At 39.7% G+C, this 21,947-nt stretch overlaps 2 long non-coding RNA genes across 3 annotated transcripts in view; one reads left to right on the forward strand and one right to left on the reverse strand.

Moving 5' to 3' along the window:
- LOC124950919 overlaps positions 1-14,668 on the reverse strand; it is a 130,749-nt gene extending 116,081 nt beyond the window's left edge. The window contains exon 1 of the long non-coding RNA XR_007101478.1: positions 14,581-14,668. This is a non-coding gene — a long non-coding RNA (uncharacterized LOC124950919). The remainder of the gene's footprint in view (positions 1-14,580) is intronic.
- LOC124950917 overlaps positions 1-21,947 on the forward strand; it is a 349,196-nt gene that overhangs the window by 157,522 nt on the left and 169,727 nt on the right. The gene's annotated exons all lie outside the window — the stretch shown is intronic.

Genomic DNA, 21,947 nt, shown 5'->3' on the forward strand with positions numbered 1-21,947 from the left:
TGCTCGCTGAACGATTCTTCTCCTCTTCGTCGCTTCCTTCTCTCGTTATTTCGCGCACATTTGATCATGCCCTGTTTTATCTGTTATCCCAAGGGATGGAACGATTTCCCATTGTATCTCTCTATCTCTCTCTCTCTCTCTCTCTCTCTCTCTCTCTCTCTCTCTCTCTCTCGCTCGCTCTCATCTAACTTCTATAAAGACCCTCGTTTCTTCTCTACATCACGAACGAGTTCAGTAAGACGACGACACGATGCTGCGAAACGAGGCATTTCGAAAGAGAAGTCTTTTCCACTGGTATTTTCTCCTCGTCATTACGATCCTACGCATTCAATTCTTTTTTCTTTTTTTCTTCTCTTCCCCTTTTTCCTTCTTCCTTCTCGATCAACCCGAATGACTTTGACTCGTAATTCTTAGTCATTTCCTTGCTCTCGCGTTCGATACGATACGTCGATTTCGTGTGACCTTTCCCAGGCGAGATTTTACGCTATAGTTGTCGTTTCTTTTTAAAATAAAAAATTGTCGGAGTGAAATAAAAATACGAAAATGTTCTATAAAAGGATACGTCGGATTTTTTTTTCAAGCCAACGAATTTTATCATTTGTCGTATTTTCCGTGAGAATAGCTTGGGTGGACGTCCAAGAGCTCTCTTTTCTTTCTTACGGATAAGACTTTTTTTCCACGTGGAATCTCGATTACGATCATTAAGATCGCATCGTCGTAATGCATTTTACGTTGCAATATCTCTACGTGAAGGATTTCCTGATCACTTATAAATTCCTTTCACGGTAAATTATTTTCAATGTTCTCACTATTTTACGTTCTTTGCTTCCTCAATGCAATAAGCATCTATCTTTCCCTTTTCCACGACTTATCAACCTTTCGACTTCATCGAGAGAAAAGATATTGGGGTCTTGACAAAGGTTCGTGTTAATTTCTTAACGATTCGTTTTACGAAAGCCAAAGTAAAAGATTTACTAGCTAAACGTAATCTCCTTCTCCAAGCATCTACTTCATTCTGGCAAAGTGCAAGTGCAGCGTATCGTTATAAATTTACCAGAGTTGTAAGTAAGGCAATAAAGTAGTCGTATTTATACGCCATTAGCGAGACTCTTGCGCGTCGTCGTAGTCGTCGTAGTGCTTGTCACGTTGCGGTATGTTCACACTCTCTCATGAGTTTGAGAAAGAGAGAGAGAGAGAGGAGGGGGGTGGAGGTGGAGGGGGAAAGAAAGATAAAGATAGAGAGAGAGAGAGAGAGAGAGAGAGAGAAGGCAAAGTGAGATGAGACCGCACGATTCCGACCTTAAACGAGCTGGAATCGAGCTGCAACGCTTTAGAGACGTTAACCGGAACGAATGCTATCTTGTGGGCCGGCTGTTGCGAGCCGCAGGCAAGACTACTAATCGAAGTTCACGGATCGAGAGCTTCTGGGCCTGCGGCTCGTTCCTTCGTTCTCTGTTATTACGCGAACTTCGAACTATCACCGTTGATCGCCGCTCATTCTCCCTCATCGTTGCCATAGAAGGAAGAAATAAGAAGGACAGAAAGAGAGTTAAACAGGCAGATAAAACATTTTTTTTTTTTTTTTGGTTGGCTTAGATGGGAGATGGTTGGATTTGAGAATAAGATTAAAAATGGATTTGCCGTACTTGTCACGGCAAATGAGATAAAGAGAAACGGAAGGCGAGAAATGCAAAAGATAGAAAACAAGAGATGGAAGAGAGAGTTTAAGCGAGGTATAATAAATTGATCGAAGGTGGTACGGCATGCGGGTAACGCTCGTTCTTAGCTCTATTAGCTGAGAGATGCATGACTCCTTCTCTTTATCGAGAAAAGGAAGACATACTATGTCCCGAGGAGAGCTTCCTTTACCGTTATATAAACCTTCGAGCACGGATAAGAGAGAGGATATCCTTTAAGGATACAGACAACGAAAGAGAAGCAACCTGTGATCTCTTCTCTTTTTTTTCTTTTTACAACGCTCAAAGCAAACGTCTCCTTTACGATCCCTCCTTTTACATCCCGATCATTTTCTTTTTTCTTTCTTTTTTTTTTTTTTTTTTCTTTTCTTCTCTTTTTTTCCTTTTTTTATTTTTATTTTACTTCCTTTCCCTTTATTTCCTTCAAATTCTAACACGTTTCCGATGAATTACTATTACGGAGTGAAAGAAAAAAAAAAAGTCAAGCAAAGAATCCGTCAAGACTCGAACATTAAAGTGAATCTACATGCATACTTTAAGATTAAATTAAATGGATATTTTCAATAAGCAACTTTATCAAACGAATTCATGAGGAATCATTAAATTTCGAATGAGAGCTCGTAGAAAGCTCGAATTAAGAAAGTTTCTTTAGAATGGTGAACGTTAAAAACGATGAAAGGTAAATGAAAAATGAGATAGTCGAACGATCTTGATGCATTGGAAAGAAAATAAATTTGTAACCAAGGAGAAGAAGAGAAAAGAAAAGAAAAGAAGGAAAGATGATTATAGTAATGATTTCGACGGTCATCCTTTTCGCATTTAATCTTTCTTTTGCTTTTCTTTCATTTTTCGGTTATTGTCATTTTTCATGTTCAACCTTTATCCTCGTTGTAAGTTAATTTTTACGATTTCTTATCAAATGGAAAACATTAAGATTATCATACTTTATAATGGCTTCAAGTTTTACTGAACTTTCTTGAGAGAATTTCTTTCGAGACGATGCACGCGTCGTTAGGTTTCCAAGTTATGGAAGAAAAGGACAATTTCTTAGTCTAGATCTCATAAATTCTTTCTTGTTTACGTATAGATAATTCCAATAAAACATCACGACAGCGTGATATTCCTGACATTCAATATTAATATACATCTCGATATCTATCTGGCGAATATATGAATTTTCTCTTTTTTTTTTTTTTTTTTTTTTTTTCGGTCATGCAGATTGTTCGAAATGATTTTGACCGCGATGAAGTATTTCTTCTCGAAGGAATGTTGGTTAAATCCCTTGACTCTACTTCGATTTACATTTTAATATCGGTAAAGACGTAAGCTCGTAACTCTCTCTCTCTCTCCCTCTCTCTCTCCCTCTCTCTCTCTCTCTCTCTCTCTCTCTCTCTCTCTATCTCTTTCTCGTCGCGGAAAATATCACTTCCCGTTATTTCTGCGGAAACATCCGTTCTCTTAATTGACAGGAGAAAGTAATGGTGTCATAATCGTATAATAGAACACGTTGCAAATAGAATAAGAAAGGGATGTATCTTTTCAAAAATGTCAAATCATATTAAAATAATTCGATTCGTAAAGAAAAAGATTAAATATTTAATACTATATTGGGATATCGACAAGATGATAGATAATCAGATCGTTCCTATGATACGAGAAATGTTTTCTTGTCGTAAAAATCAATAGCATAATATTTATCGATATTAATGGAATTCAATTTGTATTCGGTGCGACAGAAAATTGGATAACTTTGTATTTGGTTATTCTATTTTATCTCTTTTTCTTCTCTTTCTATCTTTCATTTTCCCTTCGACGAGACCGATCATCGAAGATAACATAGATATAACTGAACGAGGAAGAAGAGAAAGAGGAAATATCGTTAATCGATCCAAAAGTAGGTATCTTCGTTGAAGATATGGCAGATTCGCCATAGAATGGGATCATTCTCATGTAGGTGGAGGCGTATAATAATCCATTAGTTCGATGCGCTAAATTGAGGGACGCTTTGCTGGAGCGTCAGATCGGGTGGGGGAAACAGAGGTCGCTTTTGCTGGAGGGCGGAAGCTTCAGGAAGGGGAACGAGTCTGCTGGAGGAGGAGGAGGAGGAGGAAGAGAGAGAGAGAGAGAGAGAGAGAGAGAGAGAGAGAGAGAGAGAGAGAGAGAGAGAGAGAGTTGGCTGACTGAGTTTGAAGTTGAGTCGCGCTCTTCCTACCGTTTCCTATCTTCCTCTCTCATGTCCCTTTCTCTCTTTACATCTACACGCTTACGTTCCTTCATTCCTCGACATTGAAGCTATATAGCAACGTGCATGCATAAGACTGATATCTATAGAAGAGAAGGGTACATTCTACCAAGCAAGGCGGACAATTAATTTGCGAGTCAGGGTTCTGCGGTCCGTTCCTCTGTCCGTCCATTTAAGATTGATTAAGAGTCTTCCGAAATCGGGACCCTCCTATAACTCCGTGGCTACAGCATGAGTTCTGCACTGATCCTTCAAGCTTCTCCTTTCCTTCCATTATAGGTATCTACTCGTCCGCTTGCCCGTCAGAACTCGTAGAGAAGCCACGTTCAATCTAGTCGACCTACTATCTATACGGATATTGTCTTTGTCTGACGATACACCGTGTTCTCTGAGAATAATTTAGTTGTTCTCTATCTCTCTCTATCTCTCTCTCTCTCTCTCTCTCTCTCTCTCTCTCTCTCTCTCTCTCTCTCTATTTATATATATATATATATATATATATATATATATATATATATATATATATCTGTATCTCTCTCTTCCTCTCTGTCTCTATCTCTTTTGGCAATAAAGATATAATCGAGGGAGCCGATGTCACGAGTATGATTATCGAGAAATCTTAGAGTCGTTTACCGCTCATGATTTTACTCGCTCGACAATTCGTATGCAGAGACGTCGCGCAGGTCATCGAGAATATGCCGGGCACTTAACGCCTCTTCGGCAATGCACGTACGATACTTGCATATGCGTATGCAACGCGTTTCTCTCACTACACATTCTCTTACATCGAGACGAGAGATCTAGGTAATAGGCGGCACGTTTCGCGGTAGGTATTATCCGAGTTGCTGTCCAGTCACGTATATTTCTCTCTTTCTCTCTCCTCTCTCTCTCTCTCTCTCTCTCTCTCTCTCTCTCTCTCTCTCTTTCTCCCTCTCTCGCATGCTACGAGAGCTGAGGGTGGTCGAAGATGAGCGCTCTCGTACACCCTTCCTAATAATTCTGAGCGTGTCTACCTTCATGGTTCCCACTTGCGGAAAATCCTATTTCTCCGCTTGCATCTCCCACGTGGCCTCTCTATTTCTCTATCGAGCTTTGCCTCGAATTTCCACGATATTCGTATATATGTATCTAAAATATATACATATAGTAGATACGTACCGAGCGTTATCTGTTGTATAATTATGACGCATAATTGTAACGGAATATTCTACTGCGAGCTGATCTGTTATGTGCAATAACTAATTGCATACGTTCTCTAACGAAAATGATCCTTCCATCGTATATCTCCAAAGTTTTTTTGTTTATGTAATTAACGTTCCCAATGTTTAGAATTAGATTCCAGCTATCAAATTTCCCTTGCATCATCATCACTCTTGTTCATCTATCATCATCAGTTTATATACAGAAATATCGTAATACCAATATTGTTCTATACCGCTAAGTAAACCACGATAAATCTTCCAATTAAACGATTTGTCTTTTCGCCGAAAGAAAAGCGTACGTTCGTTCTCCTTCTAATAGCACAGGAAGTAGGAGGAATGTAGGGACCTGGAATGTTTGTCCTGTCACGCTTACTCGTTTCATCGCCAGCAACTTCTAATGGACGCTTTCTCAAATTTCAAGTAGACGCGCATCTGGCTTTTCCCGGGAGCACGCGCGCTCGATTTCACCCTCCTTTCATGGTTTAGCCGCAAACAAATTACACGGAGAAGGACGACGATAGCGCCATTTCTATCTCCATTACACCCTCCTCTCTTTCTCTCTTTTTTCTCTCTCTTTTTCTTTCTCTCTCTCTCTCTCTCTCTCTCTCTCTCACTCTCATTCTCTCTTTTTCATTATATTTTCTCTTTCTTTCACATGTTATTTCGAAAGTCTCGAGACTCGTTAGAATCACGAAGGGTGGAAGTAAGAAGAAAGCAAGAGAGAAAGAGAAAGAAAAAAAAAATGGTTGCGTTCTCTCGTTGTATCCTAGACCATATAGAGGCGAGAAGAGGAGCCATTCAAAGCGGGTGTTTCCGTCGCATAAAGAAAATACGTCCCGGGACAGGGTCGCATTCGAAAACGCGCTCCATCGTCGTTCCTCTCGTCGTCCCTTAAGAATCCCGTCATAATACGTTGCTATACTCAGTGCCGTATATCAGAGGATTTCAATGGGCCACCCGTGCCGATGCGACGCGATATTAATTCGGAAATAGGCTTCTATAAATAATGTGAGGGAAAAGATTGCCGAGGTAGAAAAAGCGAGAGATGAGATTTATTTTTGCCCAAAGTCCTTCTCTCTCTCTCTCTCTCTCTCTCTCTGGTCTCTCGTGTCTCTTTTACTTTATGAAATTCAAAGTAATTTTGCGTAACGCAAAACTGAACGTAAACGTTGTATCTATGAATATCGAATTTATCGTCCTGACAAACGCAAACGTATCCATGACCGAGGCCCACTTGGAATTTTCATCTCGATTAACGACCCTTTTACGTTTGCAATTCGTAAACGGGAGTTTACAGTGTAGGAACGTTAATACTCTCTCTTTCTCTCCTTCTCTTTCTCTCTCAATTCGTATACGACTTAATCGGTTGAATCGTCGACTTCGAACTAAGCTAAGGCGATGAATCATCGTTCGTCTCGCTCCATTCGCGCAGCGGCTTGCAACGTCTAAGGACGCAAAATGTTTTCGCTTAGCGACAACTGCGATTGGAAATGGCCCGGAAGGAAAAGGGTGCGCCGCCGGCTTTACGAGACTTTCGTTCCCTTTTCCGAAGTCGAAGTCTATCTCGTCGAAAGCATGAAATCCACTCTCGCCTGTGATTCATAGAGACACGGACCTCGAGTTGTGCGATTTGTCGGAAGGGAACGAAAACGATCGGAAGAGAAAGAGAAAAAGATCGACGATGATGATGAAGAAGAAAGAGAGTAAAAAGAAAAAAAAAAAGAAGAAGAAAAAAAAAAGGGAAAAAAAAAGAAAAAGGGAAGGTAGATTGCTCTTCGAAGGTTCGCCCGTTTGAACGGGAAATGGGTGCGTCCTGGGTATAAAGTTACCTTCGGCTTGCTTTTTGACGTCGCGTGCAGACACTGCCGATTATTAAAACCACCGATGGTGATTATTATTTCCGTAGAAAAGGTTACTCAAATAGCAAGCAATTTTCTTTAATAGGATCGACTTCAAATAACAGCTATTAATATACTGATATCACTGATAGTATTGCATCGTAAAGTATCAAAGTATATGCATACAAAGACGAATAAGATTTTTATCGCAAGTAGGAAAGCAATTCAATCAAAAAGGGTACATAGTGAATGGTACCCCTTCGATAGTCCGCACCGTTGATATTCTAACGTCGATGGACGAACACTTTACTTTAGATTGCTTTTTACAGAGCTAATTTGTTTAGTGACTTTCATAACGAGGTCTCGTAAAACGACGTTCTTCATTTTCGTTCGTAAAACATCCTCCCTGTCGACGACACGTCACTCGCATTTTCTTTCCTTATTTTTTTCTCCTTGCCCACTCATGAAACGTTTACGGACCCAGTCGAAGGCAAATTGTCGCTGACGGCGGCTCTTACAAAATCGCCTCTACGATAACTGGACTGGTTTTCTACGAAACTATCGGCACCTTGTTATCATCGATCGACTATTACGTTTTTTGACGAACTTCTCTTCCGAGAAAACGTTTAGTTTAGTTTCTTTATCACATTGTCAAATTGAGAAAGTCAACACGAAGGTGAACTAAAATATGAGTATTGTTTTAACAGTTCCAACTATATGTTCATGTAATTGTCATTATTATTTCTCAAAATCGATGGTATTACATATACACCTATTCTTATTCAATGGTTCAACTTTTGATCGATCTTTTTTTCGTATTCGTATTCTTTATAAAACATTTGCAAAAATTGCACTAGTTTTTTTTTTTTTTTTTTTTTCTTTTATCAAACGATACCGTTGACATGTAGTTATCTTAGAATGCGTTAAATGCAGAATCACAGGCAATTACATATCGTGAAAATGCGAGCATTACGAATGCTAGCAGTGCTATCAAGCATTGCCACCCGTAACACCGAGCTCCGAAAAGGAAGATAAATGTAAAAAAAAGAAGGGTTCGTACTCGGTCTCGGTGGTTAAAATGCATCAACCTCCTATTCCCCTATCTCCACCTCCCGTTAGTTGTCCTTCCAGCCCTCCATCCCTCTCATGCCGCTGCAGGTATTCTTCACGCCCCACGAAAATTATCGTCCGCCGTAACTTTTACGCGGTGGTGGCGTCGGCCGCGGCGTCGGCAGCAGTGGCGACGGCAGTGGCGACGGCAGTGGCGCTCCGAGAATCCTCCGCGCTTTTGCGTACGATGAAAATTGCACGTCGGTGAGATGGAGATAGAGTGAATAAGCGAGAGAGATAGAGAGAAAGAGAGAGAGAAAGGAGAATGAGTGAGTGAGTGAGCTAGTGAGTGAGAATGATGTACGGATTCGTGGCACGCCGCAAGCAATCCTTGTACCACGCGTCGCGTAACCGGCAATTTCCTTCGGAATTTACTATTTCACGTGCGGTCGTGCAAACGCAACCATCCACGTTTCGGATAAGCTGCCAGCTTACGACTTACCGGGTACTCTTTATACGTATATCTATTCTTTTGGACTTTACTCATGAATGTGGGCGTATGAGAAAAAAAGATCTCTCTCTCTCTCTCTCTTTCTCTCTCTCTCTCTCTCTCTCTCTCTCTCTCTCTCTCTATCTCTTTCCCTCTCTTCAGCGGTTATTCATGAATTATAACGACGGATGAATATTCTTTTCTTCGCGTTTATGAACTTTCGATCTTCCTCGAGCTCCTCTTTTTCTTCATCACACTCTCTCTCTCTCTCTCTCTCTCTCTCTCTCTCTCTCTCTCTCCTTTTTATCTCTCTTTGCACACAGCGATTCTACAAAAGACCGCGCAGGCAATATGTCCCGGCAATTTTGCGCATCCTCGTAATAGAGTTCAATTAAGATCAGAGGTGGTGGCACAACCACCACTACGTTCCAGCCTCCTTCCTGGCAGCCAGCTAACGGCTAATATTCATTACGCCGTTAAATCTCGACCTTTGTCTTCGTCCGTCTTTATTTTCGTACGTCCCTTTTTGCCGCGTTACTAATTGATTTACTTTCTCCGTTCCGACAGCAAGCACAATAACGCTCGGTCGGCTGCAACAGGGTCGTACGACACCCTGATGTTGGCACTTCTACTTCACGCTTCTCTGCGTGTTCCGGTCATTTTGCAGTAGCATCGTACCGTTAGTATATACGTGTCTCTTTTTCTATTACTACATTCTCTTCGTTTTTCTCGTCACCGAACGTATATAAGCGCACTTTTTCCACGATAATTTTCAACGAAAAGTAATTTCTACGACGACGGCCGATGCCTTTCGTCTCGAATAACGTTCAACGTCGTGCGAAATTTTATCAAGAGCGCTTTTGCTCGTTCGCTCGACGAATTTTTTCGGTATAGATCCCGAGATTGCTTTCGTTAAGGTTAATGACACTTGTAAAATTCTGAAGCAAACCATTTCACGATTTCTTCTTTTTCTTTCTTTTTTTCTTTTCTTTTATTTTTTTTTTTTCCTTCTTTTTTTTTATTTTGTTTTTCACATTTCCTTTTTATTTTTCACATAAACGAAGTAATGAAAAGGATTAAACTTCATCGAGTCTCCCTAGTGTAAATACTCTTCGACGGTAATGTCGCATTCAAGGAGAAAGTGGCGGAGAGGAGGAGGAGGAGAAAGAAAGAAAGAAAGAAAGAAAGAAAGAAAGAGAGAGGGAGAAAGAGAAACACGTTCTCGAATTCGACTAGTGACGGTTCCGAACGAGTCACAGCTATTTCCACTTCAGTTCAGAGGACAATAGAACCGGTCGCAAACGAACTGTAGCAGTTCTTGACCTATCTCACATTTGGCTTCGCTCGTGAGAACGCATTGACCTACTGTGCCCATTATGCAGGTCGGCGTGGCGGTACTAATTGAATGAAAAATTGATCGAATTCTAATGACCCCGCGATATGCTGCCGCTGTCGTTGATACCCACCATCGTCTCTCCTATTGCTTGCCGCTGCGTCTGGCATCGGTGGTACGTATAAAGAAGAAGGAGGGTAGAATTGAGCAAAAAATAAGAGAAAGAAAAAAAGAGAAGAAGGTACACGAGCCTTGGAGGAAATCCAAGTGGTGGCTGCGCTTCATGATAGGGTATACTCGGCACAAGAAAGAGATGGAAAAAGACAAAGAGGAGGAGGAGGAGGAGGAGGAGAAGGAAAAAAAATAAATGGAATCCTTACTCCCTTTCTCTTTTTTCCAAGAAGAAAAAGAAAAAGAAAAGGAAAAAAAAACGTGGAGTAACAGTGCGAATAAGAGAGACGAAGGGGGGATGGGAGGGTGGGAGGGAGGGAGAGGGGAAAGGAGTATTTCTGGCCGATCGAATGTACAAAGGAAGCTGTAGTTCTCGAGTCGAATAGCCTTTCGGCTTAATGCCAAATTATTTTCTCCTACCGAAGCACTTTTTGACGCTGCGAGAGCAACGTCAAAGGGTATAGAAGCTAAAGGTACCGTGGAAGTAGAAGGGGTAAGTTGTACGACTTGTAGAGGTACTCGAGGTCGACGTGAGATATGTGCTCAATGACTCGAGCCAGGATGAGGAAGGAGAACGGGCAGAACTTCGACCACTCTCGATCTCGTTCTCTTGAGAAAATAATCGTCTTTGGTAAGGCAGCGTAGCACCCAACTCTGCTTGAGACTCGCTTCTTCTTTTTCTTTCTCGCTCTTCGACCCTCGATAGACGATTGCTGCGTTTTTCGACGATTATTATTATTCTTTCTACCTTCGAGAACGATACGGAGCGATAGTAGTGGCGTTCGATCGATTTACTCGATGAAGTGAAGAGGTAACGCTCAAAAGAGAACTACAAGTGATGGAGAGATCAATCTTCTAAGTTACGACGAAAGAAAGGGAAAAGGAATGGGAGGTTTTAAGGGCAACATCAAACGTTTCCTTTTCTTCCTTCTTTCTTTCCATTTAAAGATATTTTTCATTTCATAAGGCAAACGTTAGTTTGTTCTATATATAATGATCGTGCTGTCGCCTTCGTTCTATTGGCTACCCCTTCGTCATCAAGAGGACTGGTCCTCTCCTTTGTCCTTAATCGTTTAACTCTCCGGTCCCTTTCACTTCATTTCTCTTGATCGATCCAAGTACCTACGTCGATTGTACCTTATAGAATTCTATGAACTACCCGCTTACTTGACCGTACAACGACGCGATTCGTTAACGTAAAAGCGATCATCTGACGGTAATTAAGCGAGCTCCATGGTAATTAGTGATAATTCTTAAGGCGAATAAGCAAGAGAGAGAGAAAGAGAGAGAGAGAGAGAGAGAGAGAGAGATGACTCTCAAATACTTTGTTCTCGATCGTCCGAATTCAAGCTGATCGATCATTAATCCAAACTCGTTAGATCTTAGGTATGGAAAGAGAAAATTACGGGGAGTAATTCAGGAATGTAATTGGATAGACAATATAAAAATAAAAAGGGAACTATTATGAATAGCAACACGTTTGCCTCATATTTCGATTACAAACGATTTACACGACTTCGAAGTTCTTAATAAGTTCTCCAAGAGGGGGGATCGATCGATTTATCGGTTTACTACTATCGAACGGTGAATTTCACAAGCGTAACCATCATCCTCGTAAATCTAGTCTCTTTGATTTAAATGCGCTCGATCTGTCGGCATTCGTTTGGTAGACCGATCGACAGGCACGTATTACTTGGCACGATCGACGACGTCTTGATTGGGAGCCTCGAGCGGCTCGTTCCCCGTACCATATTTATTATCTGAGGAGAACGGAGAATAGCTTCGCGAGAGATTCTCGCGCGTTCGCGATTCGAACGGACGCCCGAACGATTATATTTGGCCAGCTTGGAATTAGCATAATTGAACGTTACCAGGCGGGAGTAACGAATTGACGGAGGATAATGACTTCCTGCCAGAAAAGGAGCACGGCCACGTTGTCGGTTAATTACACTCTTTTCTGCCCGGTCGAACTTGGTACCGTAGCAGTAGCATCACAGTGGCTTTCTCTTTCTCACTCTCTCTCTCTCTCTCTCTCTCTCTCTCTCTCTCTCTCTCTATTTCACGGGCGAGATTCGCTGAGAAGGAAAGGAAGAACTCATGGATAGCCAGAGGAAAAAAATATAGAGAGATAGGAAAAGAACGACTTTCGCTCAGTGTCTCCTACGTTTCATGGGAAGATTAACGAAGCGACTCTACGCGCCGGCTGTGCTCGACTTCGTAGCTATAACGAGCCCCTGTACAGAATAAAGAGATGAAGAGAAAGAGAGATAGCAGTCTGGCAAATAAGCGAGCTTCCAACCTTCTCTAAACGATATCACTGACCTCGCCTCGCGTTGACGAATTAATCGTTGGTATTACTGGCTTCAGTCAACCGATGGATAGCGCTATCAATTGCCGCTGCTGTCGAGATGCGTTCAACGTCGGCGTTATTTTAATCTTTCCATACAGATAATCTCGCTAAAGAATTGAAAGGTGCTTAAAAGATCGCCAAGGCGGTACTTCCGATAACCACATCCAAGGCTCCTGGATCATTTTATCATTAATCGAGAATCGATTCGCTTAATGCAACGATAATGATAATTAGAAAATTTGCGAAAATAACGTTGATTGTAAAGTAAAGCGATAAACCGAGAGTATCGCTTTATATTGTTCGAAAGGAAAATCGAGAGAGATCTATCTTTCTCTTTCTCTCTCTCTCTCTTTCTCTTTCTCTACGACGTGAGGTGCAACGCGCTGACGAATTAATTGCCGGTATTAGCGACTCCGGCAAACTCGAGTATCGCGCTACCGAGCATTAAGTCACGTTTTACGTCGCTCGTAATACCTCTCGCGCCCACCTTCGATGTATATCGATCGCGGAAGCCATGGACCTTCCCTCTCCCCCTTCTCTCAAATCGTTAGCGATATCCGTGGGCTGATACCATTTTCTCTCTCTCTCTCTCTCTCTCTCTCTTTCTCTCTCTCTCTCTCCCTTTCTCTCTCGCTGTATGATTCGTGAACATACTCTTCCGCTACCTACGTGTACGACAACTACGAATCTCCTGCTTTACGTGTGTCTGTACGCGAACTAAATGTGATAGAGAGTACGAGAGCGAGAGAGAGAGAGAGAGAGAGAGAGAGAGAGAGAGAGAAAGAGAGAGAGGGAGATAGGGAGAATTGCAAAGGGTAGTGCACATGCCGTGAGCGGCGGGTATTATGCACGTACAAGTGGCTGATATAATCTCGCCCAATTTGGTAAACATATTAAGTGCAATCTGAATAATGCGACCGCGGTTTAATGTCATAGGCGAGGGCCATGCCGCCGTCAGATAGATGGAAAATATGGCGCGCGCACGTCGGCAGGTATCAACTATGCAGCCATCGTCAATTCATTTTTCACTCGATTTCAGTCAAACGTTACGAAGCACTTTGTATCCTTTATCGATCTTAACGACGTTTCGAAAGTGAGAAATATAAAATTCGAAGAGAAGTAAGATTGGAGACGATGATTTATATTCGAAATAAAACATTTGAAATATATTGAGCTAAAGTATTCAAATAAAAAATATAAAATTATTTCAAAGGAAAAAAAAAGGAAAAAAAAAAAGGAGAGAAGAAACACATAAGTAATATTAATCGATAAAAATGAACGATAACAAATAATGAAAAATAACTCGTATATATGAAATGTTTTCTACGTTAGAAATAAAGAATATATTGTGAACACGAACGGTGACGAGAGAAGCCATAATAGTGATCCGAACGATATTGAGATAAGGTAACGTTACCTTTGCTCTAGCGGTACATTGTTATCTAGATGAGAAAGTCTATAGAAGAGGTCACTGAATTTAAAAAGAAGAAGAAGAAGAAGAAGAAAAAAAAATACTATTAACGTCGAGATATCAGTCGAGACTGAAATAGTAAAACGATCTCTGAGGATGTTTCTACTTCCTTCTATACATAGACCATTTATAAGATCGATATTTACCATGACCGAGAGATAAGTATAGAAAGTCGGTCGTTTTCTATTAAACGTATCGCTTCAAATGAGGTAATTCTTTAATGAAGATCTTCGTTGATTTCATATTTTTATTATGATCCATCGAGTTATAGATCATAGTATTCGTCGATCCGTCGTTCAAAATGTCATACCTTTTAAATATATTTCAATAGAAATCTTAAAATCTTGAATTCCTAGCGTGTTTCATCGTATCCTCCTCCCCCCAGGATACGATTCAAAGATTACCGCGAATCATGATACTTGGTAAGCGTAAGATCGATTCTTCGAAAGATCATTATCTATAGAACGTATTTACTGGTTGCCTTAACGAGTTCGCGATACTCATCGTCGCGTGTCAATGCGATTCGCGACGTTCGATCGTCGATAAATTGTTTTTCGTTGATCACGGTCTAAGGATTAGTCTAATGTAAGAGACGATGAGGAAAGAGAAAGAGGAACGAAGGTAGGAAAAGAAAAATGAAGAAGAACGATCGAGAGTACGTGACACGCCTTGAGATCAAATAATTCTTCTTCTTCTTCTTCTTCTTTTTCTTTTTATTCTTCTTCTTCGAACTCACCAAGACTTCTTCCGGTTCGTCGTCTTCACCGGAATTCGACAGATCCTCCATTGTCCTTCCATAAGTATTTAGACTGGAAATTGTCCAACTTTAAGAGAATAAGAAAGATGATTAAAACGTTTTCGATCACCGAAGTGAGTTTATTGCATGCGAGAATGATAATCAAAAAATGTCATGTATAATTTATAAATAGAATTCGGAGGTAATGGTTACGGCCGGTAGTGGCGGGAGCTATGGCAATTTGAATTTTAGATAACGCCGGTACGAAGTAGAGAGGGCGTGGTTAATATGCAAAATGGCATCGCGTGAAATCGTTACACGAATTAACAAGTTAAATGGAAATGTATTAATCGAACAGATATCGGAGACCGTTAAGTAAATTAGAGTCAAAAGAGGAAGGAAACGGAGAAACGAATGGATATTTGCATACTCATGCGACTTGCGTAGCTTGACATTATTTGAACAAATAAATGCAAGTACGACAATATACGAGTGAATCCGTTTTAAATGATCAATGACAAACAGTACGGTTACATATGATTACTTTAATAATTTTAGCAATGGGGAAATATTAAATATGTTTACAATAAAGCTCTCTCGCGTACATTAAATATATAGATATTCGAAAGTTAAGAGAAATCAATGAGGAAAGTTTTGATTATATGAATGATAACAAATTAATATTATTAATGTAATAATATCAAATGTATTTATTAACTACATGTAGCTTTTGGTTATTTAATTAAATATATCTACGATTTAACGAGATATCAATTTAATGCGTATCGTTTGGTTTACGTAAAATAATATTTTTCTAAAATCTCTCAGTTATAATATCATATTATTATTAACTTATACTATTTCACTCGTTTATTTTTACTTATTTATATTCCTATTGATCGGTCAGCTATCGACAAAGAAACGACGACGTTGTCGATCGCAAACATAAACATTTTGCGATACAAAGGTCAAGACATTTATTCGCTTGAATGGGTAATTCATTCTTCAATGTAAGTTAGCTATTTCTCTCTAAGATCCTTTCGCTATATACGTATGTATATACGTACGTCTATATTATCTATTCGTTTATCTATTTAATTTAAGCGTACCGTTTAATTCGTCTCTTTTTTTCGCGTCTACACCAATCTCAAATCCCGTCTATTCAACGAATCTGATTATCGTAAACTCTCTGAGATTCCGACTTCTCAACCAAGGAAGAGAGGCTTCACCGATCGCATTAACGGGCATCATCGTAACTTTCTAGCTCGCTGACTCTATCCGCAAAAATCTGTCGCAAGATCGGATAAGAATAAGAAAAGGATTATCGGCTTCTCCCATTGACAAGGAAAAAGTTTCTGATCGTAATTCTATCGATTGATTTTTTTTTTTTTTTTTTTTTTTTTTTTTTTTTTTCCATGAACGTTTCTTCCTTTGTTCGTTCAGATTTCCTCTATTTTTCCAAGCCCTTAATTTAAGCTTCTGGGATGAAACTTCTTAGAAATGAAGACGAAGGTCGATCGTGACTAGAAGTAGGGCCAGGATTCACGTTAGAGATAAATATTCCTTTGTCACGCTTCGTCCTTAATCTGCATTACGCGCGTCGCTTGCCTTTTAATATCCATAAATCCAAATTCAATCGAATTATTCGAACGGCCCAATCGCGCTCAATCAACCAGAAAAGCACCGCAAGACATCTAAAGAGATAGAAAGGAGACTGGTGAATCTTATTAATCGATCGTTCGATAAAACGATTCGAGGAGAAAAACGGAAGAGGTAGTAGGGGAGGCGGCGAGAAGGGGCGGGGGGCGAAGGGAAGAAGAAGATTGAAAAGAAGAAGGAATAAAAACGAAGCTGAAAATGTTCGAATCGTTAAGAAAAAATGAATTGTAGATTGAGCTCTTTGTCTTTTTTCAATTCACATAAATATATATATATATATATATATATATATATATATATATATATAATTTGTTTTGCTTTTATCCAAATCAAGTATAGAATTATTTATCTTGAAATTCATCGAAAAGGTTATAAACTATATCCTATGGTTTTTTTTTTTTTCTCTTTAATTCTTTCGTTTTTTCTTTTTTATCTTCGTTCACCTTCAACGTACAAAACAAGGACAGCGTCGCGTCCGCAAATGGAATGCGGTGGCAGAAAGAAGGGAATGTCGTCGCAAAAAGGTCCCGAAAAGGCCGAAATTATTGTTTAAGCTCTCGCTATTATTGCACTACCTTTTCCAGTTAACGGACACTTTGTTACACCGTAATTGCGACATAAATGAGAAAGAGGAGTGGAGAGGAAGAGAGGGTATTGTGGGAGATGACGAAAGCACATACGAAACTAAAAGCGGCGGACAAAGAGAAGATCGCTAAATTAAACCACACGCGTGAAATTTGTGTCGTCAAAGTGTCTTTGTTCCGTCGATACGAGTACGTGTATATATACGTACTTAGGCATGTATGCCTAATACATACGTATATATGCACGTATGTATATGTTTATGATAAGAGTCGCAGCGTGGAGATAGAAATTCCTCTTTTACGTCACTTTTCGTTCTTGATTTTATTTAATTTTTCAACTTCTCTTCTTCTTCCTTTTTTTTTCCTTTTTCCTTTTTCTTTTTCCTTTTTCTTTTTTTCTTGTTCTTTTTTCTTTTTTCTTAGTAGGCTCGATCTTTGCGAGAGATCTTTCGTCGCTCGACAGATTCCACAACAATTTTCCTTCCTCGCCGCGAATTCGTTAGTACTCTTCAGAACGACAGAGAGTACTCTTGTACACGACCGAGAATGAATACTTCAGTTAACCCACGGAAGGTTTATTTATTCGTATCTCAGTTAGCGCTCCTGACGGCCTCGGAGGATCCTCGAACACTTGCTTTTTCTGTAATTTCACCATTCGCCGAGAGAAATGTCGTCTTTCGGGTATACGTTACACGTCACTCGAGGAACCCTTCAAACGTTTCTCACGCGTCCCATCACGTAATGCCGACGATTTTCTCCGTCTTTTGAAAATTTCCATTGCCTCGTCGCTCCGTTATCATCGATCGTATGAAAAACTAGGAAAAGCTCTTTTCCGCGTAAATCTTGTTAGCCTTAGATTTTTATGTCAGCCGAACACGATATTGACATCGATCGAAGACCAACAAGAAATGGAAAAGAAAATATTCTCTAATGGAGAATTTCATAGGATTGTTTCGTGAAAGACAAAGTTCTAAGGGCAAAGACGCGAAACATATTCACAATACCTATCTAATACCTACGTTGACCAGTAGTAGTCGAGGGATGAACGGTCGCGAGAAGTGGTGGGGAGGTCCTCGACACGATTAATCAGTCTCTCCTCTCCATCCATCGGATGGCTGGAAATGCTGTGAAAACAAGGATGCAAGGGCCGCTCGAGAAGGTACTTGTACCCTCGTGTCGAGATCATTCCAAACAGTAGCCTCTGTTGTAGCATCTCATCCTTTCCTATCGACCCCATTTCCGCGAATTGTTGTGACAGAAAGCAGCAGTAACTACTCCGGTAATAAATGTGTGCTATATAGCTTCCCTCGTTATTGCAATGTCATCTATCCGCCACCTTTATTCCTTAGACCTTCTTGATATCATAATTCACTCCACGTCTAATTCTAGCGATCGCCATATATTCTCAAATCTTCACGATAGAATGTCCATCTCTGTAATAAATTTGTCATGATTTTAACGCTCGTAAAAATGATTTATCATCCCTTTCATATATATATATATATATATATATATATATATATATATATATATATCTGTTTAGGTGTTTTTCATCTAGATTTATATATTTTTATGTCGATCAATATGTAAAGTACGGAAGTTGTAAACTCTTTGGCATCGAGCATTAAATAAACGATAAAAAGAAAGAAAGAAAGAAAGAAAGAAAAAACAACAACTAAGGAAAATACGATGAGTAGGCAGTACAATATGGGATATGAAATAAAACGTATCTTGCTTAAGCCGAGAATATTCGTAAGATAATTATATATGAACTTTATACAGGGAATATAATCTAGATACATTATAAGGAAAGGAGAAAGAACCGAAAATTGTGATTTCTCTTCCATGAAATGTACGAGCCAAAATAAATATTTGATCTCGCTTTAACATTAAAATATCCCTTGGTCCAAATTATCTTGCCGTAAATATTGTTAAAGAAAAGTGGAGGCTGTTGGGACTGTTGTAACGAAACGACGAAAGATATCATATGTATATATGTACATACGTTAAAATGTATTTGCGCATAATTGGAATGCGAAGTTAATCGGGATATCTCGTTCGTTGACGATTTTCAAACCCGTTGCTGTAATCTCGGTCAGGGTGTAGTGGCGGCAACGGCGACGGCGGTAGCAGCGTAGCTCGTCGAGCCTCCATAATTTATTCGGCAGACAACCAGAAATCCTGGAAACATACATTTATGCGGCAAGCCGTGCCAGAGCGACGTACGCTCTACGAATGTACGGCTAGAACGAGGAGGTTGAGGAGGAAGAGAAGGGAGAGTAAGAGGTACAGCAATGGAAAAGAGAGGGACCAAGCGGTCGATGGTCGGATAGTGAGAAAGAGAGAGAGAGAGAGAGAGAGAGGGGGAGAGAGAGTGGAAGGAGGGAGAGAGATAGAGAGAAAGCAGGAGAAACGTGGAAATCAGGGTGACAACCGTAGAGTTGGCCCTGTGATGCACGACGCATAGATACGGGTTATCATACCAATAACCGTTCAAATAATAGTCCTCAAACTGGTTTTAGCCTTCGAACGTAACCACATACGAATCCGATTTGAACTATCGACACTCTACCTAGGGATGTGCGTCAATTCTTGTCGGTGGCCATGCTGCTGGCTATTAAACGCGTTCGTGCGATTTTGAAACTAGAAATTGCGACCTGGACTCTCGAGGTTGAGCTATACGAGTTGGCAACTAGATTTTGATTCGTCGGTTAGATAACGTTTTCTCTGTCTCAGTTTATATATCTCTATCTTTCTCTAACTCATTCACTCACGTAACAGACATCGTGTACATTTACGTTTACGTCGTTCTCATCGTTTTCGTCGTAGTCATCGTCGTCGTCGTTGTCGTTGTCGTCGTCGTCGTCGTCGTCGTCTCGCCTCGAACTACGATCGTGCGCCCGATGTCCGCCTCGTAACCAAATTTAATAGTCGCGGTTCTATGTTAACGGTAGTTGCATATGTATGTGCACAGAGAGCTAACGGCCTCTTACGTACCTGAATTAACTCGCTTTTGATTGCGGTTAAGTGATACGCGCGTACACTGGTCGTCGTTTCTAATTGAGACGAACGTCGGTCCTCTGGTTTATCTTGATTTTATTTTACTTTTACTTTTCTTTTTATCTCTTTTTTTTTTTTTCTTTCTTTCTTTACCATTTTTATTTACTTTCCTTTTTTTTTTTTTTTATTTATTTTTTTTTCGTCGTCGTCATTAGAAAATATTTACCTCGTGTAAGTTTATACACTCGTTGGTCGATCAATCAAGAAATAGTTTTGACGAGCGAGCGCCATTTGAAATTTACATTTTCATTTCCCATAATAAAATTTATCATATAAACATTAAATAAAACTTTTTAAAAATGATAAGTTTAAATGTTGACATCTCGAAAAGGATAAGAAGAAAAATTTGCGATCGACACGAATAATGAAATGCTCTTTTCATGAGAACGAACATTCCCTATATTCCATATTCGATCCAATATATGTATTCCATCTCGCACATTAATCTGATATTGTTTTTTTCGATTCTCTTCGTGCGATATATTATTCTTCGTCAGATTTTTTTTTTTTTACAGAATTAAACTCACCGTAGTGAGAAACGAGACACGATTTTGCGCTAGCAATTTATTTAAGATCGCTAAGGTGCCTTAAAATAATGAGATAGAGAAAAGGAGAGAGAGAGAGAGAGAGCGAGAGAACAAGAGAGAGAAGAAACCTAACGAAAGGAGAAAATGGTCAGAAATATTATATAATTTCGTACAATTAATCAATTCTGATCGGAAGAACTGTCATTTGTCAACGGAAAATTGTAATAACAATGGATTTATACGTAAGCGTAACTAAGTCGTTTCGAATATTATTTCAATATAATGGATAATTAATTAACTCCCATGCAAACACGTTTTTACAAAGATTACAGATACAAAGATTTGTGATTTATCGGGAACGTTCACTTTTCTCGAACTATATTATACTATATCCTTTAATGAGACTTTGCATCAAAGTTTCTTGACATAATATCTTTTAAAGATTTCCAAAGTTTGGCGGTTCTTAACTACATCAGAAGTATCACTGATGCATCATCTTTAAGAAGCTTTAACGAGTACCTGTCTCTGTTTCACCAACTAAACAAAGACAATCATTTATATTGTTCATCATTTAATGAAAGTAAAAAATAAAAGATAAAATATATATATATATATATTCCATAGACATTTTAATCACATTCAAAATCATTTAATCATATTTCGTTTATACATTATCAAGCAATAGAAATTCAAGTCGGATAAATTAATTCTAACTTTGTATCGAATTCGGTCTATCTTTGTTAGAGAACCTTTCGTATGCACGTTGAACGTACCAAGGTACGGAAGAAACACAGTTCGATAGGACTGGTAAAGTAAACTATCGACAAAGGGTGCAACGTGCGTTCTCACCTTTCGACGGTATGGACCTTTGCTCGATGTTCAAGGAGAATCAACAGTGCACCCTTGCGTCAGGCACCAATTTCCGCAGCAATAATACTCTCACTTAAACAAAGAGCAAACCGTGAGAGAGGGAGAAAGAGAGAGAGAAAGAGAGAGAAAGGGGGAAACGTACAACCGAAGGGTGGCGGCATGGCTTCCTCGATACGTACGACGTGTACAAATACAGATCGCAATCTCTCTCTCTCTCTCTCTCTCTCTCTCTCGTTCTCTCGTTCTCTCTGACTCGTAAGCGTTTCTGTTTCTGTCTATCTCTCTCCCTCTCTCTCTCTCTCTCTCTCTCTATCTGTCTCTCTCGAACCGTAGATCCTAGATTCGAAAACCGGCGTTACCTTGGGCGAATTAAACCGTCCGGATTTCTAGCTAGGAAAATAACACCGATTATACGCGTAATCCACGTGTGAAAACAACATGATGCTTCGCACGCTAATATCACGCGATTCTACATGGATTTACGGTCGAATATCGAACAATTAAATTTAGTTTTTTTCCAATTTATAAAGAAAATTTTCTTTGATTGATTCCTTATTCATTTTATAATTCATGATATCGCGGCTTGTAGTTTAATAAACGTATAAGCTCCAACTCGTTAAGCGAAAGGTAATAACGTTTGAAATCTGGTTCTACCTTTAGCTCGTTC

Source organism: Vespa velutina, chromosome 8 (genome assembly GCF_912470025.1).
Source record: "Vespa velutina chromosome 8, iVesVel2.1, whole genome shotgun sequence".
Classification (NCBI taxonomy): Eukaryota; Metazoa; Arthropoda; class Insecta; order Hymenoptera; family Vespidae; genus Vespa; species Vespa velutina.